The sequence below is a fragment of the Haliotis rubra genome, unplaced genomic scaffold (assembly GCF_003918875.1).
Source record: "Haliotis rubra isolate DU_JTF1 unplaced genomic scaffold, ASM391887v1 Scf246, whole genome shotgun sequence".
NCBI lineage: Eukaryota > Metazoa > Mollusca > Gastropoda > Lepetellida > Haliotidae > Haliotis > Haliotis rubra.
The window spans coordinates 1,221,594-1,245,699 of NW_025766514.1; the positions used below are offsets into that span (position 1 = coordinate 1,221,594).

At 38.4% G+C, this 24,106-nt stretch overlaps 1 protein-coding gene across 1 annotated transcript in view; it reads right to left on the bottom strand.

Moving 5' to 3' along the window:
- Positions 1-23,047, bottom strand: part of LOC124279090 (glycoprotein-N-acetylgalactosamine 3-beta-galactosyltransferase 1-like) — a 55,673-nt gene extending 32,626 nt beyond the window's left edge. The window contains exon 1 of the mRNA XM_046714889.1: positions 22,996-23,047. The gene's annotated coding sequence lies outside the window, so the exon portion shown is untranslated. The remainder of the gene's footprint in view (positions 1-22,995) is intronic.
- Between the last annotated feature and the right edge of the window lie 1,059 nt (positions 23,048-24,106).

The window sequence follows — 24,106 nt, forward strand, 5'->3', positions numbered from 1 at the left end:
AATCAGTAAACCAAACCCATATAGAAATAGTCGCACAAATTGTAAACATGACACAATGCCCAGAAAGTGTACATTGTAATGATTAAAACTCGCCATGTTTCCTTATCGGTGAATCAGTAGACATCATCAAACCATGTGCGCACGCACTCGAGGTATCCCTGGGAAATGTGTCGGGTTTGAATCATTACAGTCGTCATTTTATTGTGTATATATATTTTGTCGCTAGATGATGTCTTCTTTGACTGACATTCTAGAAGTTTAGGAGATGAAGAATGAGGACAGTTTTTATGGATATACAACTTCTTTATTCTGTATAGGCGACGTTTTCACATAGATTCTAATGTCGTTGTCAAGCAAGTGTTTAGTCTCAGGATTGGAGGTGGTGTTGATGGTCTGGTCGACGAAGGATGCAGGATATTTGTTGCAGTTGATGAAGACACCTGAGGTGGTACAACTCGGCGTCTAGGGATGAGGTTGTGGAGCAGATGTTCTTGGCTCGTCTGGTCAGGGTGGAGATTATCCCTCTCTTAACTTGGATAGGTTGACTGGAGCAGAAATGGAGATACTGGACCGTATGGGTGGTTTGCGGTAGACGCTGGTGTTCAGTTTATTGTCATCTCTCCTGGACCATGGCAGTTAGGAAGGGGAGTTTGTTGTCTGTTTCTAATTCCATAGTAAACTGCATACGGGGGTGTTTAAATATTTTAGGTGTTGGAGAAGGATGTTGGGGTCGTCAGATGGAGGAAGGATGACACTAGTAATATCTCCTTTACGGAACCAGCAGGTGGGTTGGACTGGGGACGTCTTAAGGACGATTTCTTCTTGGTGGGCCATGTAGATCTCGGTGATGTTTTGTTTGAAATGTGTCGGTCTAATCCATTCGTGATCAACTCGTGCTATTCCGGGACAAGCCGAATGGCGACTCGTGCCCCTCTGGGAAGGATTTCATATTGGCGCCTGAACATCAGAAGTACTTCAAACAAGATCGATAACTCTATTCCATCTTTTTTTAAATTCCAATGGTGCTTATATCACCGAAGCACTCGTATATCGTACAGGGGTGGAAATAACTTTAAAATTGCTAGTGTACTCCGGTACAGTGGCACATGTAAAATCACTTGCCCTGATAATATTTCCACTATACTGGCCGTTTTCTTGTTGATTTTTTAAATAAACAACATAATTAACATTGGAATATCAACTGGACACCGGGACAGTGTGATATACAAATGTGCTTGCCCGACAGAAAAAAACACTGGACTCGGGCGTCGGGCAATGGGTTATTTCCACCACTGAATCGTATTGCTGGATTTTTTTTATTTGTTTCATATTTATTTGTTTAAAAGAAATAAACCTCTTAGATACGACTGAAAGGAGGAAATATATTTGTTAAACACATATTATAACGTAATTATTACCTGCTGTTCACCTAATATTTCCAAATGTATATTTCTAAACATGGTCTAAGAATCACAAAAGGGATTTGTTTTATTGAATGTCCAAATAATAGCAGATAATCAAAAAAGACTTAAAAATATTTCTCAAAAGAAACATTCATGAAACCTTGCTGCCATACCCTTGGTGGAATTTTGAAATGAATACCCTGAAAAAATATGAATGGCCCCAGAAACGACAGGCTTAAAAGTCCCCAGAGATGTGAAATGTCAGCCTAATGATTAAGAATAAAGTTGATAAACGATAATTAGTATTGTTAACTCGCAGCTATTTAGGGACCATTCATAAGTCATAGCTTAGGAGAGCGTGTGTGTGTGTGCGTGCGTGTGTACAAAATTGACTCTCCCCAACCCCTACCCTCCAAATTAGGAACGGTCCCTCGACTATTTTACTAAGTATTTGTAGGAGAACAGCTTACATATTTCTATATGTACTTTATATACTTTGTATACTTGATTTGGGAACGATAAAAATGAATAAATACTGAAAAAATACTGACATACCGGCTTTCTTGGGTTCAGTTCAGTGTATTTCTGACGATCCCGCGGGCTTGTTTCGGAGATTGTATGTGCGCTTTCTAACATTTGAAGGAAATAGAATTATAAGGGACCGTTCCTCATTTGGTGGTAGGGGGTTGGGAGAGTCAATTTTGTACACACACACACGCACACGCACACGCACACACGCACGCACACAAACACGCACGAAGACTTGTGATCCCTTATTTTTTTTCCCTCAGTATATGTTCGTTATTTTGTAGGGTTTGTGTCCGTGCGCGTGTGTGCGCGCGCATGTGCGTGCATGTGTTTAGTATATAGATATAAAGTATACCATAAGTAGTCTGATAGCCACTGTTGCCAGCGGTTGTCCGAGGCTACTGTCCCAGGCGTTGGTGACAGCTGTGATATGTACCTAAGACTCTCCCACGTTTTGTCTTGTGTAGGCATTGTGGCCGTTCTGACCTGTACGATAAGTTCCCTGCCAGTAATTTAAGGTAAGTATTCCATTCGAAGCCAAACAGTGTGAGAAAGACACAGATACTAAAGAAGTGAGGCGAGTTTCCAAGACAGAAGTTCATAACATTATCAGCTGGTTTCAGGGCTGATTGACCAATTGTTTTAATTGCAGTCCTTAATTCAAAAATATATTACCAAAAATGGGGTAGATTTTTATTGTCTTTTGTAGACTTTGCCAAGGATTTTGATACTTTTAGGCATGATGTTCTTTTAAAGATGCTCTATGAAGTTGGTATAAGAGATCGTGTATTAGGGTGTTAGAAGGGTTAAAGGACCTGTTCTGCCACTCTCCAACCATTATCAAGTTGGTGTTACGCTACGGTTATTCTTTCATAGACAACATAGATAGGGTTTAGGCCAGGCCGGAAACAGCAATAAACATTCCACAGCACATTATTGTGAACATAATACTGATATACCTCAGGAAATCCAATACACCGGATCAAGACATTCACTTTATATTTTGGAACATATCAGGTATCATACATAAACTCTGTGAATATGACTTTATTAGATACCTGCACAATTTTGATATAATAGGTTTAACTGAGACGTGGGCGGATGGCTTAGACTTCGAACATGTATTCTCAGACTACTCTTCTATCTCCAAACATACAGAACGAATCTCCAACTGTGGCAGACTATCTGGTGGAATATCTGTTTTGATAAGGAAACAATTTGAAAAGTTTGCACTGTGGTCAAAAATAACTGAAAATGCTGTATTTATTATGTTTGATAAAACCCTGTTGGTTTAGATCATGATCTGTTATATGCATGTGTCTATGTTCACCCAGAATCATCTACCTGGTACAACAAGCGATCATTATCTTGTAAAATGGTATCAGTATGTTTCAAGATAGCCTCCTAGAAATACTAAATGTTGTCCATGAAGATATTTTTATCTTATGCGGTGGAGACTTCAATGCACGAACAGGTACCGATGCAGATTTTGTTGAAGATGATTTACTTAAAAAGTTGAAAATCAAAATTTTCCACTATTAGATTCTATATGTGACAATTTTAATCTACGACCTTACTCTACCGATAAGAAAATAAACAACTTTGGAAGATATTTCCTTGACCTCTGCGCTGTACTTAACATTCACATTATGAACGGGCGATGTGGTTCCGACTCTAAGATTTGAGATTTTACTTACATTGGTATTAACGGTGCAAGTGTGGTAGACTATATTATCTCCTCTGCGTCAATGTTTGATTATGTAACTGACTTTGCGATACCATCTCGAACTGCGTCATCTCCCGGTCACTATGAAATTACGTGCGCTTCATGTTAGAGAATCATGTACAGGTACACACATAACAACAAATATAATAATGCTTTCAAATTTGTTTGGGATCATGACAAACTTGAATATTTTAGACAAAAGATTTTATCGACAAATCAGTCGATAGTGAGTTTACATGTATTGATACCAGCATTGATTTTATTGTAGACGCCCTTTGTCTAGCAGCATCAGATATGAAAAGAAAGTGTGGAAATATGAAAAATAATTTTAATAATTGGTATGATGATGAATGTAGAAAACTTAAAACTGAACGCTGCAAATCACTGAACAAGTTTAGAAAACGTAAAGATATATCATCATTGGAACAATATTATCTATCAAGAAATAAATATAATGCTTTGTGTAAGCAGAGACGCACTGCATATTATAAAGAGAAACAGAATAAAATAGAAAATAACATTAATGACTCCAAAAGATTTTGGTACGAATTGAAATATTTAAACAGAAAAGAGAGTTCCAAAAAGCAATATCCAAACCCAAGAGTGGTTTCACCACTTAAGAACACTGTTTTCTGGTGCAAATGTAGATATTGAGAGAAATACTGAAAGTGATGACCATGACTCTTTGTTAAATGATGACCTAAACAGTGACCTTACAAAAGAAATTCTTGACTCTCTAAAATCCAGAGAAGAGAATTCAAGTACTCTGCTGATCTTCTACTACCTTATCTTGAGTTAGTTTTCAATCTGATATTAGAAAGAGGGACAATTCCTACCTCCTGGTCTGTTGGGATAATAGTTCCTTTACACAAGCAAGGTAATTTGAACAATGTTGACAACTACAGGGGAATCACACTGTTAAGCATATTTAGTAAAGTTTTCACCTCAATCATCAACCAAAGATTATTTTTTGTGGGGGAGAAACAATGAATAAATTAAATGAATCTCAGGCTGGATTTAGACAGGGATATACAACAATTGATAACATGTTTATATTACCGAGTGTGATACAAAGATATTTAAATACTCAAAGTGGCAGGTTATATGCATTGTTTGTTAATTTTCAAAAGCTTTTGATTCTGTGCAAAGACATAAGCTATGGGGACTCAGCCTCCAAATGACCAATCTATTACGTAACATGTATGAGAATGTTAATGCTTGTGTCAGGAATAACACTGTACTCTCTGAAACTTCTGATGTACTTATTGGAGTAAGGCAAGACAGTGTACTCAGTCCTTTTTTGTTTTCCTTCTTCATAAATGAACTAGCAGTACAGATTGAAAATAATTGCTCACATGGTATACAGTTGCATCACGATATGTTTCATCTTTTCCTTTTATCATTTGCAGATGATATTGTTCTCATCTCGAGTACTATCACTGGCCTACAGAAGCAAATTAACAAACTAGAAAACTACTGTAAAAAATCATGCCTAAATGTAAATATGGATAAAACGAAAGTAGTTGTTTTTAAAAAAGGGGTGAAGTTATCAAAAAAGGAAAAATGGTTTTATAAAGGCAGTACTAGAGAGACTACCACTTCATATAAATACCTTGGTGTATACTTCACTAATCATCTTTCATGGCTGGTACATGCAAATTATGCATCTATTCAAGCACGAAATGTATTGATAGCTATATTGAGAAATATAAAAATACTTGGGGATTTAAATTACACATCCTTTTTTAGAATATTTGATGTTAAAATCAAACCAATTCTACTGTATGGTGCGGAAATATGGGGATTCAAATACTTTGATTCCATAGAAAAGGTACATTTATTTTCTTGCAAGAATTTTCTCGGGGTAAAGATGAGCACATCAAATGTTACGGTGTATGGGGAATGTGGCAGATGCCCGCTAATCATATCTTCACAAATCAGGGCTATTAAATATTGGATAAGGTTATTAAGTATGCCATCCTACCGTTTACCCCAAAAATGCTATAATATGATGTTACTATATGACAAAGAAGGTAAAAAGAAAGAATTGGACAACACATGTTAAACACCTACTATTTTCTACAGGATTTAATCATTTTATGGGTATGAACAAAACGTTGAATGTTCGTCATTGTTTCTAAATGCATTCACTCAAAGATTAAATGATATTTACCAGCAGAAATGGTTAGAAACAATTTCATTAGCTACAAAATGTAATTATTATTCAATCTTTAAAACACACATTTATACTGAACGTTATTTATCATGTGTTAATGTTAAGAAATATAGAATAGCTTTAGCTCGTTTCCGTTGTTCATCTCATGATTTATTAATTGAAAGAGGTAGGTTTATGAATATCAAAAGAGAGGATAGATTATGTAGATGTTGTAATAATAATCTTATAGAAGACGAATATCATTTTCTTCTACTATGCCCAGCATATAATACTACACGTATAAAATATATTAAAGAACTCTATTTTGTCCATCCATCAATTGATAAATTTTCGTCTCTATTGAATTCTTCAAATGAAAGTGTAATTAAAAATGTTGCTGTTTTCATTTATCAAGCCATGTCGATAAGATATTTGTATAAATGAAATGTACTATAGGCCTGTGGCCTCCTCAGTACTGAAATAAAAATTGATTGATATTCTTTCATTGTTTCTATTGGAATCAAAGACGTGCTATTAGGAAAGTTGTTTAACGCCGCACTCAGCAGTATTCAAGCAAAATGTCGGCTGTCTGTAAATAATCGAGTCTGGACCAGATAATCCAGTGGTCAACAGCATGAGCATCGATCTACACAACTGGGATACGATGTGTGTCAATAAAGTGAGCCAGCCTGTCCACTCGATCCCGTTAGTCTTACTCTAGCGACAAGGTTTACTGGAGACCAATTCTAACCCAGACCTTCACGGGTCGCCAGCCTGGTTATCAAGCTATGTAAGCTTAACCCATGATGATCCTTACTTGGGTCTCTAGACCAAACATAAAACAAGGAAACCAATAATAACCCAGATCAAGAATATCTCACAGCCTTTCAGATTCACCCCAGGAAAAACAATATAGGGTACTAACGTTTACTTTACTATAGAGGTAGTTGTGCAATCTTTTCAGAAGGTGCCAGAGGGTTCGAGACAGAACATTTAAATGTGTCTTTATGAAAATACTCATGCCCAAACCTGTTCATGGTCTAATTAAACTTAAACCATCACAACAATTATCTCATTTCAATCTATTTTTTTTATAAATCAGAAAACATCATGTAAACCTGTATATCTGAGAGCTAGTTTTCTCAAAACTGTAAAAATAGTTCAGTTTCATTTGTCCCGGACCCATCCAACACAGGATATCCTGTAGTGTGCTGTGAAATTCATAATGGCCACAGCACACCAAGAGTTCCACCGAAAAGCCCCCAAACCCAGGGGAGCTGAAATAGGGTTAAGTCATTTGAGTTGGTCAAATTTATCTCATTTTCCATTAAATGGATCTTGGTGAGTTTTATTTTTATAGTCTTTAACAATAAACACTCATACCCCAGGTCTCATGACACATGTACGTCTAGGCTGTTGCAGGTTGTTACAAGGCAGAACTCCTTTATAAACAATATACACTCATACCTCAGGTCTCATGACACACGTACGTCTAGGCTGATGCAGCTTGTTAGAAGGCAGAACTCCTTTATAAACAATAAACACTCATATCTCAGGTCTCATGTCACATGTACGTCTAGGCTTATGCAGGTTGGTAGAAGAAAGAACTCCTTTATGAATAATAAACACTCAAACCCCAAGTCTTGTATCACATGTACGTCTAGGCTGATGCAGGTTGTTACAAGGCATAACTCCTGTATAAAACAATAAAACTCATACCCCAGGTCTCATGACACATGTACGTCTAGGCTGATGCAGGTTGTTAGAAGGTAGAACTCCTTTATAAACAATAAACACTCATACCTCTGGCCTCATGACACATGTACGTCTAGGGCTGATGGCAGGCTGTTACAAGGCAGAACTTCTTTTATAAGCAATAAACTATCATACCCCAGGTCTCATGACACATGTACGTCTAGGCTGATGCAGGTTGTTAGGAAGGCAGAACTCCTTTATAAACAATAAACACTCAAACCCCAAGTCTCGTGTCATATGTACATCTAGTTTTATGCAGGTTGTTACAAGGCAGACCTTTATGAAAAAAGCCAAAACACTCCTACCTCAGGTCTCATGACACATGTACGACCCACCCAAACAGGAAACAGACTTCAGGTTACCAAGCGTACAGGCGTGTACTTGGTACCCATCCACAGAATAAACGGCAGCAAGGACATACAGCTCAGTACCGGAAGAAAGTACCTTCTGCTTCATATCCGGACTTCCTGCAGAGGCTCTACAACGAATAATAAACGTACTTTGCTGACTGGACACCATGGTCTCTACGAAGATCAATTCCTCCCTGACCTGCCTGATAAAGTTGTTATCAGCCTGTGACACGATAGTCATGTCACCGTGGGACGTTGTGACATGTTGGTTTAGAGAAGATACGGACAGAGGGATGTGATCGCGTCTGAAGAAGTCACGTGGTTCTGTCCACAACCTTCCATTAAAGCACACACACATCAAACTATATTTGATGGAAAACATTATTTTTTAACTGTTTAATGATGCATCAAACTGTTGTAAAATGTACACAAAGTTGTTTATTGAAATCCACCACGCGCATTGAAATTGTCCAAATATTGATATGATGACAGAGATCATCCCTTGATGTTTGTACCAGAACACTAGGTCACGTGACATCTAATCAAATGAGATTGACAGCAGTACGAGTACCCAATGGGACTGCTATCAATCGCTCTTCAATGTGCTTCGCCGGGTCGCCCTCGAACACCAAAAACCTTATGACTGCTCTGTACTCAAGCTTATCCATTTCTGCCGTTTTAATAGAGGCACATATTAGATGTCACGTGATCGGAAACTAGCGACATGTGTATGTCAATATTACGTTTATGTGAATGATATAAACAATTCTTCAATATCATACAGTTACTTTTATCATGCACATATCAGAAGTATTCTAGGCCCAAAACCTTTTGATGGACGCTCGTAAGTTACAGAGACAACATCTAATACTGAAATTATTGATAGCTGCATTCAGGGGAGTCTGTAAAGAGACACGGGACCAAAAAGCCGGATAGTACACCATTGAAATAAACGTAAATACAGTTGTCAACACATGCTATGATCGGATTTGTGTACGTTGGGCGCTTATATTATTTGATTTGAAACTGTACCTTGCAGAAACATATGCTCATCGTATATTCCGTATGCACAGGCACCTTTTGGTGTATGCTATGACCGGATTTTCAGACATTTACATGCAAATTGAAGCTTTAATACCTCTCAGGAAATGCTTGACCATCGAGTATTTCCAAATCAATTCAATTCAATATTAAATCCGACAAACCACCATTGGTGGTACAGGAACAGTACAAATAAAGTCATAACATAAATGATGAGTTGTTATGATCACTTGGTAACAGTGAATATATCAGTGCTTATCTTTTTATAGTGTTATTGATAATTCTTTTAAATCTTGAAATATTCTTAACAAGTGAATAATCATCTGAGGTAAAACAATAGTTTAAATTTTACAAGATTCGGCCATTTACTGTAATAAGTCCGGGATATATTGGGATCTTTGTCGTCAAAGAAAGAGCATTTAAATAGATAGTGGAATTTGTCGGCTATCGCCGGTGAATTACAAAGATTACAAGTTCTGTATATTCTTGGTATATTATTCCAGCGGTCAGTCTCTATTGGTAGAGTGATGGTTCGATGTCCGAAATGACATAATGGGCCGAGAGATGTAGATAGGAAATAGAAAGGTACTTTTCAAACGACAGCAGATCTTTGAACAGTTTATAATAATTACCCTTTGAACTTATATGAATATCTTCCCCACTTCTGTCTAAAATGATCTTTAAGAGTTGATTCAACCACTGAGACAAGCCACTGTTTACAAACACAACTAGAGTTATCAAATACATAAGTTAAGCCACAACTGTTTAAATGCTTTTATGTGAGATATCCATACATTATTATTACGGAGATTAAGAGAGTTGTCTAGTTTGAAGAGTTGAAGGACACGATGATGATAACCTATACGGGGAAGATGCTGTTTCTAAATTATACCAACATGTGATCATCCTTTTTAGCTATTGTAATGCTCACAGGAAACGACCCAGTTCGCCATAAACCATGAAGTTAGGGGTTGATAATAGTAATCCCTGTAGCAAACTTGATAAATTTAAGATGAAACTTTTCAGCATTTACACTATTTTCATACCCCCATATTTCGCTGCCATAGGCAAAGGGTAATATTAAAATATCGAACAGATTAATTACAGTATCAAAGTGCCAACCTGAAGTTTCTAGAATTCTTCAGTAATGCAAACATGTACTTTTCTTAGAAGTTGACAATAAATCATTGATTGCGAAATTAAATCTTCTATTGCGGTGAAAGCTGATGCCAAGATACGTATAATTATTTACAATTTCAATTGGTTTAGAGTCAAACTGGAAAGATAGCTTAGATTTATTACCGACACCCTCTCCAAATATAATAATCTTAGTTTTTGCTATGTTAACACGAAGGTTCCATGTATCACAATATGTTTTAAATACATCAAGGGAATTCTGCAGTTCTTTCTGTGTTTCGCCTAGAAGTATCGTATCATCTGCATATAGCAAGATAATGAATTTGATACACATGTACACAATATCATCATACAACACAACTGACGTCGACGCCCTTACAACCTTTGCTCTCAAGAAAAACACCCAAATCTTTGAGAAAAATCGAAAATAATAACGGTGAAAGATTTTCCCCTTGTCGAACACCAGAATAACTAAAGAAAAAAATTGGAAATTTGGTTGTCAACCATAACACAAGATTTTATATTACCTATACATACTTTGAATTAACTTGAAGAATCTCTATGTTGTATGATGACATTTTGTGCCAAAGACCTACTCTCAATACACTATCGAACGCCTTTGTAAAATCGATAAAAGCACAAAAGTTTTTTTGCAGGTTTTGAGATACTGGTTTAACATATTTAAAATGAATATATTATCAAGCGTTGACATGTTTTCTCGAAAGCCAGCCTGTGATGGGCTAAGAATGTTATTTAATTCTAGGTAATGTTTAATCTGGAATTCAAAAAGACAGGTGAATAACTTTCTAAACAACTAAGAATTGTAATGGGCCGGTAAGAGTTCGGATCAGCAGAGTCACCTGTTTTCTTCTATATTGGTCGAATCACCGCGATCAACCACGAATCAGGGATAACACCAGATGATAAAATCAGATTGAAAAACGAAACATAAAAGTCGCCAAGGACATCAAATGAGTCAATCAAGTAGTCATTTTCAATCAAGGTCTTCAGACGCAAGATAGCTGAACGTATTTCTTCTAATGTAATATCTATTAAGCATAGAGTTATCATATGAACCCGGGTTGAGATCTTCCTCAATATCATCATTGCCGTCACCATATGAATCGTTTATAGATTTGAAAAAATCATGAAATATTTCTAGTTTCGGGGTTTGAGAGTTATCATCATTTACTTGAGAACTGAGAAGTTTCCAAACTTCTTTCGGCGAGTATTTGAATTTATTTCGAAGGACAGTGCTTGTTTCATGTTCATGTTTTCTAACATGTTTGTTTATGAATTTTTTATACATTTGCCATGATGTTGGTACATTGTGTGATTTACTTGATTACGACTGACTGAGTTTAGTTTTACGCCGCTTTTAGCAATATTCCAGCAATATCACGGCGGGGGACACCAGAAATGGGCTTAACACATTGTGCCCATTACTTGATTACGAGTTTCCTTGAACCGGCGTTTCGATTTACGGTAAAGTTATAACGCGTGTGCGCGTTTTACCGGGAGCTCTATTACATTTGACACCGGACGTATTACGTGCGGCATCAACCTGCAAGTGCGTTACGTCCTCAGCCAGCCTATTCACTTCAGTATCAACATCAACACTATCATGACAAATCGCATCACTTCGATCCTTCAATTTGTTGATAACTTCAACCTCAATGTTATCACGGAATGCACTAGCTCTGTCTATCTCGTATCGCCTTGGTCTAATTTCGGTATCAGTTTCGGTAGATTTGAGGGTTTCACAGAAAACAGATTCATATTTGTTTTTAACACTACTTGCCAGAGAGAAGGTAACAGGGCAGTGTACATCTGATAACAAGGGTGAGAAATCAAGAACATCAAAGTTATTAATCAGGAGACAAACATGGAGCAGAGACAATGACGTAATCAATTAAACTCTTATCATTACAGGTGTTTCTTCCAACATTAGAATCATTGCCTATGCGTCCATTACATATGTATAGATTAGCAAGGCTTGTACACAGATCGATTAGCTGTTTACCATAATTGTTAATTTCACCCATGTCCATGCTGCCTGTGTTTTGGTAAACCGACGTTTAGCAGTACTACGTCTGGATCAAGATCTTCTCTGATTTCATCACAACCTAGACCAAATTGCTTTGAGACAAAATTATCAATAGCAATAAAATCATCCACAGTCGAAGTCCTCGCATTGAAATCACCAAGTAACATGACATAATCTGTGCGTGGGACCTGTAAGACAGATTGTTCACACTGATAAAACATGTCATCTGAAGCATATTTCGATCCTTCTGGGGAATGTACACTACTGAGCAGCTTCCTCGAGATTTAGAACCAGAGAATATACTCGTTTTCATGATGTAATAGTGTAATATATTGTACGAGGTTATTTCTCACTGCGAGTGCCATGCCACCAGAACGCCTCGTTGCTTCAGAGCGATGTTGCAGAAATATTTTAAAACCATCCAACTGAAAGTCATCAAATGAGTTAGTTATCGTTTCCTGAAAACATTAGACATCATTATTTCAAATAAACTTCTAAACTCGGGATACTCGAGTCGTCCACGTAAACCACAACAGTTCAAACGTATTAAACGGACACCTTCCTGAAATAAATTACTATGCCCATTTTGATCAGTTGTTACATTTTCACTGTGTGAGCTCGTCAGAGACAGTGCGTGCGGTCACCTGACCACCGGCGCGCCCCTATTGCGTGTTGTCCTCTGCACCAGGGTTAACTGACCCAGATGTCCTGCATTACGGGGCTCTATAGGGCAGGCACGGGCACAGACTGGAGGCGATTTTCGACATAGAGCTTATCTACAACGATTAGACTAAGGCTTAGTCTCTGAATATATATAATTTTGATAGTAACAAACAAACCCATTTATATTGATAAGGAGCCCTAGGGAGACCAGAGATTCAGATAACCACTTTTTTTTAACAAACTGTTCAATGGAAGTGAAAAGGCCAGCGTCTGTCTTACGCTTGAAGATGTTCTGGGTATTTCTAGATACTAGATCATCCTCACTAGATTTCACCTTGCATGCCTCAATCACATCACGAAGGTTAACAGATTTAATTCCGAGATGCTGTGCCTTTTGAATTTGCTTCTTCACGAGAAGGCGACTAGCGGGGTTGGGTGGTCAGGCTTGCTGACTTGGCTGACACATGTCATCGTATCCCAATTGCGTAGATGCTCATGCTGTTGACCACTGGATTGTCTGGTCCAGACTCAACTTATTTACAGACCGCCTCCATATGTGGAATATTACTGAATGCGGTGTAAACCCAAACTCACTCACTCACTCACTCTTCATGAATGCTAGGTCCCTGCCATATGTTTTACTGTTGAGCAATTAGATAAAAAGAGATACTCAAAACACACCAGAGTTTCACACAATAATCTTATATCAGGAATAAGAAAAATAACCCTTGTTTTAATTACAATTAAATCCTTAACCGCATTTACAATTAGGCTGCCATGTGTGGACCCAAGTCAGACAATGAAACAATACTTTTTACAACATAACATTCAGGAGGAACCTTTCCCCAAGATTTTGCTTGATTTGTCTCTTAAGACCAGAAACTGTACACAAGGCCTCCACTATAGCTTCATGTCACCCAATGTGCTTGTTAATTAAGAGTTGACAGATTAACATGTGAGGCAAGATTCCAGACCGCTGGTGAGGATGTTGGTCCGGCCAGCCATGGTAGTTAGATATGTTTACTTTGTAATCCGACCCCCAAAGTGAGTTAGTTTTCTTGCAGATGTTAACAGACCCTGAACCTGAGGAAATCTAGACTTGCTTTATTTAGGGCTTTAGCACTGCAGAGAAAGCTTGGCAGTAGGGAAATTAATGTGGTTCAGGGACTGTGAGACAGACTATACAACGATGTGCGCTCTCTTTTTCTCAGCTCTTGCTACTTTCATTAGGGGCATAATGACATTTCTTCTGTATTCAGATACTTCCTCCGGAAACTGTTCTGCTATCCCATAGGGTTAACCAGCTAGCATTTTACCGCATCGCTTGACTGCGTCTCCTCTCTCTCTCTTTGTAACGAGGAATTTGGCAATGAAATCGGTGGAGGTTTAATTTTTTTCACCTGGTGTACCGGGGAGCACGTCTCTGACCAATCCTGTGGACTCTCGCTTGAACTGTAAGTTCTCACTGTCAAATTTCAATTGCTTTTCGACAAAGTCTCTCAGAACTTTTTCGGTGTCCTCGATCTCAAAGTGTTAGTCATTTTGACCTCGTACCGTGGATGAACTTTCCTCGATATTGGTAAAGATCAAGTTATCGCGCATCGATCTGCATCGTTGATCGATCAGAGATTCTTTCAGACTGAGATTTTGTAATTTGAGATCATCTAAAGCACCTGTCTTTTCATTTAACACAGCAATGTCGTTCTTCATATGTACAATGTCAACCCTCCATTCGTCGAATGTACATCGCTTATGTACTTGGTGCTAGCTTCCTACCTCAGGAAAGGCTTGACCATCGAGTAGTTCCAATACACTCCTTTTAATTGTAATAGGTGCAGACATTTTCGATTTTTTCGCTAAGTTGACTAGGGTAGTAAATACGAATAATTCCTTATGCGGGGAAACGTTTTCAGGCCATAGAAAGCTATCATTCCGGATATCAAGGGTATGTATTTGAACAGTGTGTGTTCATATTAACGGATACTAAAACGTGTGAAATACTGGGTTCACATTGTTTTATTGTTTAAAATGCTGTAGCCTTGACCATATGACGTCATTAAGTCTCTACCAATCAGGGCCAGGCTAAGCAAAACAGTGGAAGAGGACACGTTTCCACAAACCGAAACATTAACCAATTCAGACAATGACCTACTTTTCAGCCGATCCGAATTTTCTCGTGTGAAAGTGAAAAGAGACAGTACAAACAGACTATGGTTACACTAAATTCAATTCCTTTGTTTTATAAGAAAGATTACTACTTACAAATTGATTTTAATTCGTATTTCTATATTTAATGTCGAGGTTTAGGCAGCATGTTGTCAACTAAGCCGTCACACACTGCCCCTGTTGAAGAGGTCGAACAATGATTCACAATTCAACTGGCTCACTGGTTACACCTGTTACGTGTTCTTTGCGCTTATTGAGTGTATTTTTGTAACGTACAGTGGGATTGATATAATATAAAGTCCGTACCAGACCACAAACTGTTCTAACGGCCGAGTCTCCTTTTAGAGATTTCCACAATTTCCAGACTTCCGGTTGTCAGAGTACGCTGTTGGTGAGATAACGCTGCACGGTAAGTTTGCAAATAAAATATCTAATCACTTATCAATATACAGAGTGATTAGATATTTATTTATAAATCCAGTTGAGATGAGTTGGTCTCAAAATTCTGGATTGGTTATTGTACTAAGTTACGCAAAAGGACGGAATCTAGTCAGCATGAAACAAGACTGTTGTGTAATCAATGTTTTGACTCGTGGGTCACCAGCTTAATCACTTCCCTTTAACCAGTTGTCAGTTCTTTAGACAAATGTGAGTGGAGTAAAGGGGGCTCCAGACAGATTTGAGCCGTTAAGAGTTTGCTTACATACTGTCATTCACATTGGGGTTTGATAGATGTTTATGTTATGCAATGCACTATGACTTTTTTAGGTTTTTGCTGAGCTTTTGCAAACAACGAAAACATTACAATAAGCGAAATATAGCAGAGTTCTGCAGTCAATATTGATTGATTGTTGTTTAACGCCGCACTCAGCAAAATTCCAGCTATATGAGCATCGTACTACGCAACTGGGATACGATGACATGTGTCAAGCAAGTCAGCGACCCTAACCACCCGATCCCGCTAGTCACCTCTTACGACAAGCATGGGTTACTGAAGATCAATTCTAACCCGGATGTTCATGGGTCCTGCAGTCAATAACACAAATCCTTAACTATACTTGCATTCTCAACCTGCTAAAAGTTGCATTACTAATAGGTCCTCATGCTGCACCACAGCATTGTTCTACGTTTCGGTTTTTCAATTATTCCATGAGTATCTGAGCGTAAGTAACTCAAAATGAAACGTGTTATGCTTGTTTTCAAATGTAGTTTCGTGTTTTAATCAAATACGCGGCTTATCTGGAGGTCTGTTGACGTATCAATGCATCAACACCTTGTACAGATACCTCCTCTCTTTTCCCTACAGAAAGTAATGCTAAATAAGAGATCACACAACATCGCACACACAATGTACACACAGTGGATGTGAAGATGCGGGTATACACACACACGTCTTACAGTTAACCATTCAAACAGGTATTAAATATCATAAATACATGTTGATCAGCTTACAGTGCGAACATTATAAAAATGTAACCATGATTAAATTAAGTGATTAGGATTTAGATGTGTGACATTCACCAATAAAGTGAGCAATCTGCAAGATAACGGGCCACTTGTCTTCTTTTCACTCACACACAACTACCCCTTATATTTCTAAGTTTTAGGTATTTTCATCAGTAAAAACGCATATTAGGGCATGTCTCAAAATTTATTCCATCGGTCTACATTAGGTAGATGTTTCTTGAAGTGAGATTTGTTATTTAAGTAACTGTAATACCCTCTGAATTTTAAATATAAGTCAAACAGCATTTTTCTAGCATTTCCGACAGTACTTTAGCTGCTCACTGGACGCTGTTATCACAATCTGATTATTATTATTACCCCAGATAACCCAAGCTGCCTGTGAGGCGCTTGAAGGTTAAAAGTCACATAACTTATCTCACCGGGTACCCATTTTCTGGGGACCCCTCCGTGGTGTAGTGGTTAGAGCGTCCGCCCGGAGAGCGGAAGGTCGCGGGTTCGATCCCCGACCGCGTCATACCAAAATATGGTACTTGTTGGTCCCTGCCTGGCGCTCGGCATTAATGGGTACAACAAGGACTGGTCGGCTCGGAGTCAGTATAATGTGTCTGAGTGGGGTATTCATGCTTCACTGCGGCAAGGTATCTCAGTGGGCTAGCTCTATAAAATCAGCTTAAGTCTGGACTAGTGCAAGCAGCCGCACATACACATACACACGTCATGCACGTCGTCATATGAGAGAAATATTCTCAAGCGCGACGTTAAACCCAATTTCACCTCACCTCACCCCATTTTCTGCTGGCTGAACAAAGGCAATTTTGAACTGCCTAAGGTGAGACCACATGTATCACATGTGCTTCGTTGTTGGTCAAAGAAACTCTCAGGAGTCAAGCTGCCAAACACGGCGCCCAACATTGCGTAACTTCAACTGATCTGTGACCTGAGCTCTATGCACAGGACCACACACCACCACAGTTATTTACGCCTTTTAACGAAATAGCACTACAGTGTACACAGTAAGATAGGTCTAATTCACACGGTCCAGTGTACGAAATAGTCACTGGCAGGCTAGCCCGTGGCTGATAAAAATCCAGCCGGGCCAGTAAATCTCCAGTCACTGGCCCGACTGGCACCATGGGGTGATGTTGTAAATATATCATTCTCTCCGACTTGCTAAGTTGTAATACACTTTTGAATCATGCAAGAGTATGGCCTGATAAAAATGTTCATCATATTAGCAGCATAATGATGCACACATATATTTGTAACATTTTGCTTAGTTTCTACATTCAAATTTCGGGCCAGTGAATTTTTGGGGGGGCTAATAATTTTCAGGCATAGCTAGTCCAACTGGCTAGCAAGATTTGGAAACTATTTCGCACACTGTGGGCCCACCTGTATTCTTGTCATCTCTTACCCCGACATCCTAAATCATAAGTCAGTTGATTTGAATTTCGTACAGTCCTCACTACTCAATGGGCTATGTGTATCATTGTAGACCCTCTTTTCTGTATTTACCAGAGCTCATTTTCAATAAGAATGAGTGGGTGAGTTTAGTTTTACTCCGCTTTTAGCAATATTCCAGCAACATCACGGCGGGGGACACCAGAAGTGGTCTTCACACATTGTACCCATTTGGGGAATAGAACACTTTAACCACTAGGCTACCCCGCCGTTCCTTTCCACATCAGAAATCTCTGACAAAGGCAGAGTCGGTTCTACTATTTTATGAGCATGTGTTTGTTTAACGCCTCTTCAATATTGCAAACGAATGATGGCGGTCTGTTAATAAGCGAGTCTGGACCAGACAATGACGTTATTGACATCCTGCGATACGGTGACAGAGCATGTGTTTATGAATCGCTATCAAGTAGTGATGATACCTGCTGTTGGCGAAAAGGTTCGCCCTTTCATGACCCCGGCATAAACGTTAGCAAAGTCAATTGTTCAACTGGAAAAAAATGGAACGTTTGGTACAAGTCAAGATTTGGAATTGCATCGGACATAATTTTTGTCACAAATGCGTCAAGTCGTGAAAGTGTCGGTCGAGAACACAACGGAATCTACACAGTAACAAATATAGCCAAGACATATTACGATTGTTGTCGCTATGTAGACATGTGGTGTAATATTCCAGGCTGTTATTTGTGCTTATGTTGTATCACGTGGTCAGTACTGTATCAGAGTATCGTATACTGGTTATTCACAAGGTTCATGCAGCTAACGCATACATTCAGGTATGAGAAGATGATTGGGTATACCACCTGTCCCTTTAAAGTGACAACGACATATCAAGTATGTCTAGAGGAAATTGAAGCGTATAATCGGGACATATATGTCCCTACGGCATGAAAGTATAATGTGCCTATCAAGTCTAGGTGCGTTCCGGACAAAGTACAGAGCTACAGATAACTTTTTGGGGTCATTGAGTTGTGTACTCGCTAAGTTTCCTTTGAGTAACCAAATAAATTGTACCCTCCTCACCTAACCTCATTTGGGTATTTTGCTATTTTCCATAAATTGTAAAAATATGATCAAGTTTAAATGTTCGTTTAAGTGCTTGTTACCTATATTTTATATGTAACATGAGAAACGATAAGAAAGACTGCAAGTTGCCAAATTCATGTCCTGAAATAGAGCCTCTCAGTATACCTTTGTTACTTTATCTGCCTATACGCAAGCTAATATTGGACACGTGTGTGTACGTATGCAAGATCAAATGTATTGAGTATTTACAACAAATCAAGCCTACCTGTATTCAATAGACTTAATACGAATTGAGTTTTCACATAAATATTTGTGTAATTTACGCAGATAAGCAGCTTATCTGTACCTCTGCCAGTACCTCTGTGAATAATAAACTAACAGTGAGCTGTTCAAGAAACCAGCAGGAGTGAGAGTAAATAACAACATAACGTCCACGTCGTTGCTAGCCCTACCGGTTACAGAGATGCCTTTGCCAATATTCCAAATAGATGACGATATTTCTAAAAACATCTTACACCTATATCATATTTGATGTAATGGGTTGTTATTATGACAATAGCTTCAGTTTTAGTCTATGTTATCCTCGTTCTAAATGGATGACTATGATATATATCAAACTTTATATTTTTCGATATGTTCAGTTGATAATATGAGGGAAGGTACATCTTGCCTGTATCCCTGCCGTCAGTTATTGCGTTCTACATGTACCTACATGAACAGCATCTCTCAGCTGAACATGATACCCTTCTGATTCAAAGTCAACCTTACATTATACATAAACAACTTTGTATCTGTCTCCAGTATCTCCTGTCATTTTGAACAGTTAAACAGGGTTTTACATGACGCGTGATTCCTGCGTATTTGACGCAACAATTTTTAACGACTCTCAAAATACTATCATACGAGTCAAGCTTGACGCAAGTTTTATAGGTGGCCCTCACAATTCAGTTCAATAAAAACGATTTGATAAGCAAAAAATGATATTGCTCGATGATAGTTTGACTTTTACAGAGCTGTCAGATTATTCCAGAGAACTCAGAGGAGACAGTAATCCTGGCTGTTTGAATTAAACAATGCTGTAGTTTCATTTGGTGGTGTGACATACACAGTTACATACTGAGAATGATTAACACAAAGAAATATTCAATTTTCATGACTCCCAAATATTGAAAATGACTCCCAAAAATAAATATTCTGAGTCACCATGACTCCCATTTTAAACGTCTGTGTAACACCATGCAGTTAATTGTTGTGCACTCAGCAATATTCCAGCTATATGGAGGCAATCTGAAAATAATCGAGTCTGGGCCAGACAATCCAGTGATAACAACTTGGGCATCGATCAATAATCGGGATACCATGTCAATCGTCAGCCATGTCAGCGAGCCTGACCCTCCGATCTCGATCTTGTTAGTGGCCTTTTTACGACAAGCATGGATTACTGAAGATCAATTCTAACCCGGATGTGGGCTCAGGCTCCCTGACTTGGTTGACACATGTCATCGTATCCCAATTGCATAGATCGATGCTCATGCTGTTGATCACTGGATTGTCTGGTCCAGACTCGATCATTTACATACCGCCGCCATATAGCTGGAATATTGCTGAGTGCGGCGTTAAACAACCACCAAGTTCGTGGGATGTCATTGACGTGTCTGAAGCAAGCTGTTCAATTTTCGGGTAATTTTTCTCCATATATTTTTTATGTTTACGAATTGTTTTGGTGTTCATATCTTAGGTTCGAGTCTTTTGTGTAGTATGATCGCCATCACTAGTCACGCTGTCGCACACTGTTATATATCGGGAAACAAATAAAACTCCGGTATTCTCTTCCGGTACCCTACTACTTACCTGAATATAATACCATGAATAGGTTTTGAACAATGCCCACGCACTTAACCCCCATACCCCAAGCTTTCAGTGAACAAAATACTGCCTGATGTCTAAACGACATACAGTTTTATATCAAATGGACTTTGATGCTTATTATAAATGTATATTACCAATGGCTTTCAAGAAATGACGAGTGAGAGGTTACGCAAAAATGAAGAAAGGGGGCATTATGTCAGTGAAACTCAGGTCACATGCCGAGAGTTTGTTGTTTCACGCGCCGGCGCCGTGATGACTTAGCATTTGATAATTACCGCGCACATGGCGAATGTTTACATGTCACTAGTATGTAGAGATACAAAGAAAAACAGAAGCCCATGGCCAAAACAATTCATTCTACAAAGTGTGAAAATACGTGTACTAAAAGGTACTGACCATTTTATTACAGTAATATATTTAGTTTTACTTATAAAATACAATGAAATCACTATTCAATCCTGTTACCAATTACATGTAATTACAATTCTACATACCAAGAAACCACGTACATGTTGCAGTTCTGCTTTCACTACATCTTCTTACACTTCTCTAACACTCCTACACAATATTTGACAATTTCATACGTAAATAACTAAGAGATAAACCTACCGGGGTATTTTTTAATTAGAGGACAGAGGGAGTGTAACGGAATAATAATAGCTCTAAATCTGATTTAAAACTGAACGCGTCAGTTTGTTTGGTCTCCGCATGTTGGTGGGCAAACGACAATAGTGTGTTACCATGTATAACTGCGACCGGAAAATCTGTACAACGTGATTCTACCTCTGAATGACTTTAATCAACCAGTCAAAATCCAATATTTACTGAAGTCATTTTAGAATGTTAAATAACAGAAGATTGGGAAAGGTAATCAAAATCTGTGTCCTTATATCTGCACATCAACTACTTATATATACTTCATTATTAAATTAACTGTGTGAAAAAATAATACATGTAAAAATATGCGTAAAACCTTCATCACAATTACAACTGTGCGAAGCTGAGTAAGATCAGCGTGCCATTAACAAAAAAACTAACCTCAAGGGAAATTAGCATATACAGTAAAACATGGATATAGCGAACACGGATATAGCGTACAAACGGATATAGCGAACAAATTTAAAAGTCCCGTCAATAGTCCTTTATAATATCATTAAAATTATACGCGAATAACGAACTCGTGAGTAGCGAATTAACGGCTATAGCGAACTGATTTACTACCCCCAAGACCCAATTAACGACGTGATTAGCGAACTCACTCAGTGTCAGCTCAGCCACTTAGCGGTATACATCAAGCGGCAAACATGTCCGGGAGTGAAACACTTAAGTTGTTAGTCACAGGGAAGTCAGCAAAGATCCTGATGTTTGTAGACAATTGTCCTGCCCATCCTGTTGTGAAACACCGGACACACGTCAAACTGGTCTTCCTTCCACCGAACACTAAGTGTTATGTCAATGTACATGTACAAGAATAAAGATTTGTAGCCTCAGCATATACATGTCTCTACATCTCTACAATCCAAGATGGCGGTCAAATGTGAATAACGAACAACGGATACAGCGAACTAAATTTCTTGATCCCTTGGAGTTCGTTATATCCGTGTTCTACTGTATATGTACAATACTGTTAAAGCATAACATCACTGCCGGTGACCGACTTTCACAAAATATGCGTTCTCACGGACATCGGTCATGGTGATTTGGCGAGGAAATGTTCACTCAGGCATCATTTATGCATAGACGTGTGATGCAAGTAATCAGAAACATTTAGACAGCATGTGTATTGCTATTTTTTTTCATGTTTTTTTCATCGTAACTAAGAAAAATGGTCAGAAATGCCGATAAACAGCGTTGTCGTTCAAAGTGGTTTTGTGACATCGATAGCGTCACCACAAGAATGGAAACTTTTACAAATTTATGAAATCGCTGTCATGCATCAAGTTTTAATTCCATATTCTCTGCTACGAAATTGAGCTAAGGTATGCAACTAATAGACGAATGGATCTCTCATAACATGAAAAAATGCTACACAGTGCAAATGCCCAAAATTTGAATTTTTGTTTTGTTCACATTTCAAACATATGCATAGTCTGCTTTGACACCTCATGAAATTGTCCGACATACACACGCGCACGCACGCACGCACGCACGCGACCACACACATATATTAAACCTTCAAGTCGTAGTTAGCCTATGCATCATACCTGATTTTCTCCATTCCAGACGACTGCCGGTCTTCGTGACTGTGAGCAGTTGAAAAATAAACGATTGAAGGCGAAGGTCGTAAAGAAAAGTTAATCAAGTCGCACTGAAAAATAGAGTGATCTCCCTTTAATGGCATTCATAAGGTGAGGGCGAAACAAACTAACTAGTGGCAAAAACGGAACTCCGACGATTTGCTTCACTCGTGAACGCACAGTGTAATATGTTTGGTTTGTTTTTATTTGTTGTTTATTGTTAACGCCGCACTCAGCAATATTCCAGTCGGTGGTGATCTGTAAATAATCGAGTCTGGAGCAGACAGTCATTAACAACGCGAGAAACCATGTAAGCATTTGGTGTTATTTTTAGAGGATCAGGTGTGATAAAAAATGTGTCATATGAAGGAAATGAGAAAATTATTATCAAACTGTTTATGAAGAGTTGTTTGGGGGTGGGTGGTGGTTTGCAGCTGATTGGGTCGTTGTCGACACGAGTACAATTTCGTATACAGAATCAAAATACATAAACGTACCCGGTACCCTAAACGGTCTATACGTTTATATTCCTCTACCCAAAACCGAAACTTGTTCATGTTATTGTTCCTGTTCGCCTGATTACGAGTTACACTGTGCATCAGGAAATATTCGTCATTGTGTTTGCTCGTTTCTTCTATAGCAATCGGGTGCATAACAGTTCCCATCAAGAAAACGGAGCGGAATTGACTTGGTTAAGACTCTGTCTTCTGATTTTGGATAGGGTGAGTTTCTGTATAAACGTACCTAGGGTACATATCTGTATAAACGTACCTAGGGTACATATATGTATACCTAAACGTGAATGGGGTACATATCTGTAGTACGTACCGTGTCGACAATGACAACTTCTGCATTATTACCGCTTTCAAAACGACCCAATCGGAGTTATTTCTGCGTTATAAGGTTAAAAATCCATCTTCTAAATTCAAGTATAACAAACCCATTATTGAGAATGTTGGTTATTTTGTGATTGAATGGATGCTATCACTGTTTGGTAATAAATCAGGGGATATAGAACATAATAACTGGGAGTAACAGAATCTAAAAGACTCTTAAAGTATTAGTTAAGGGTGAATCA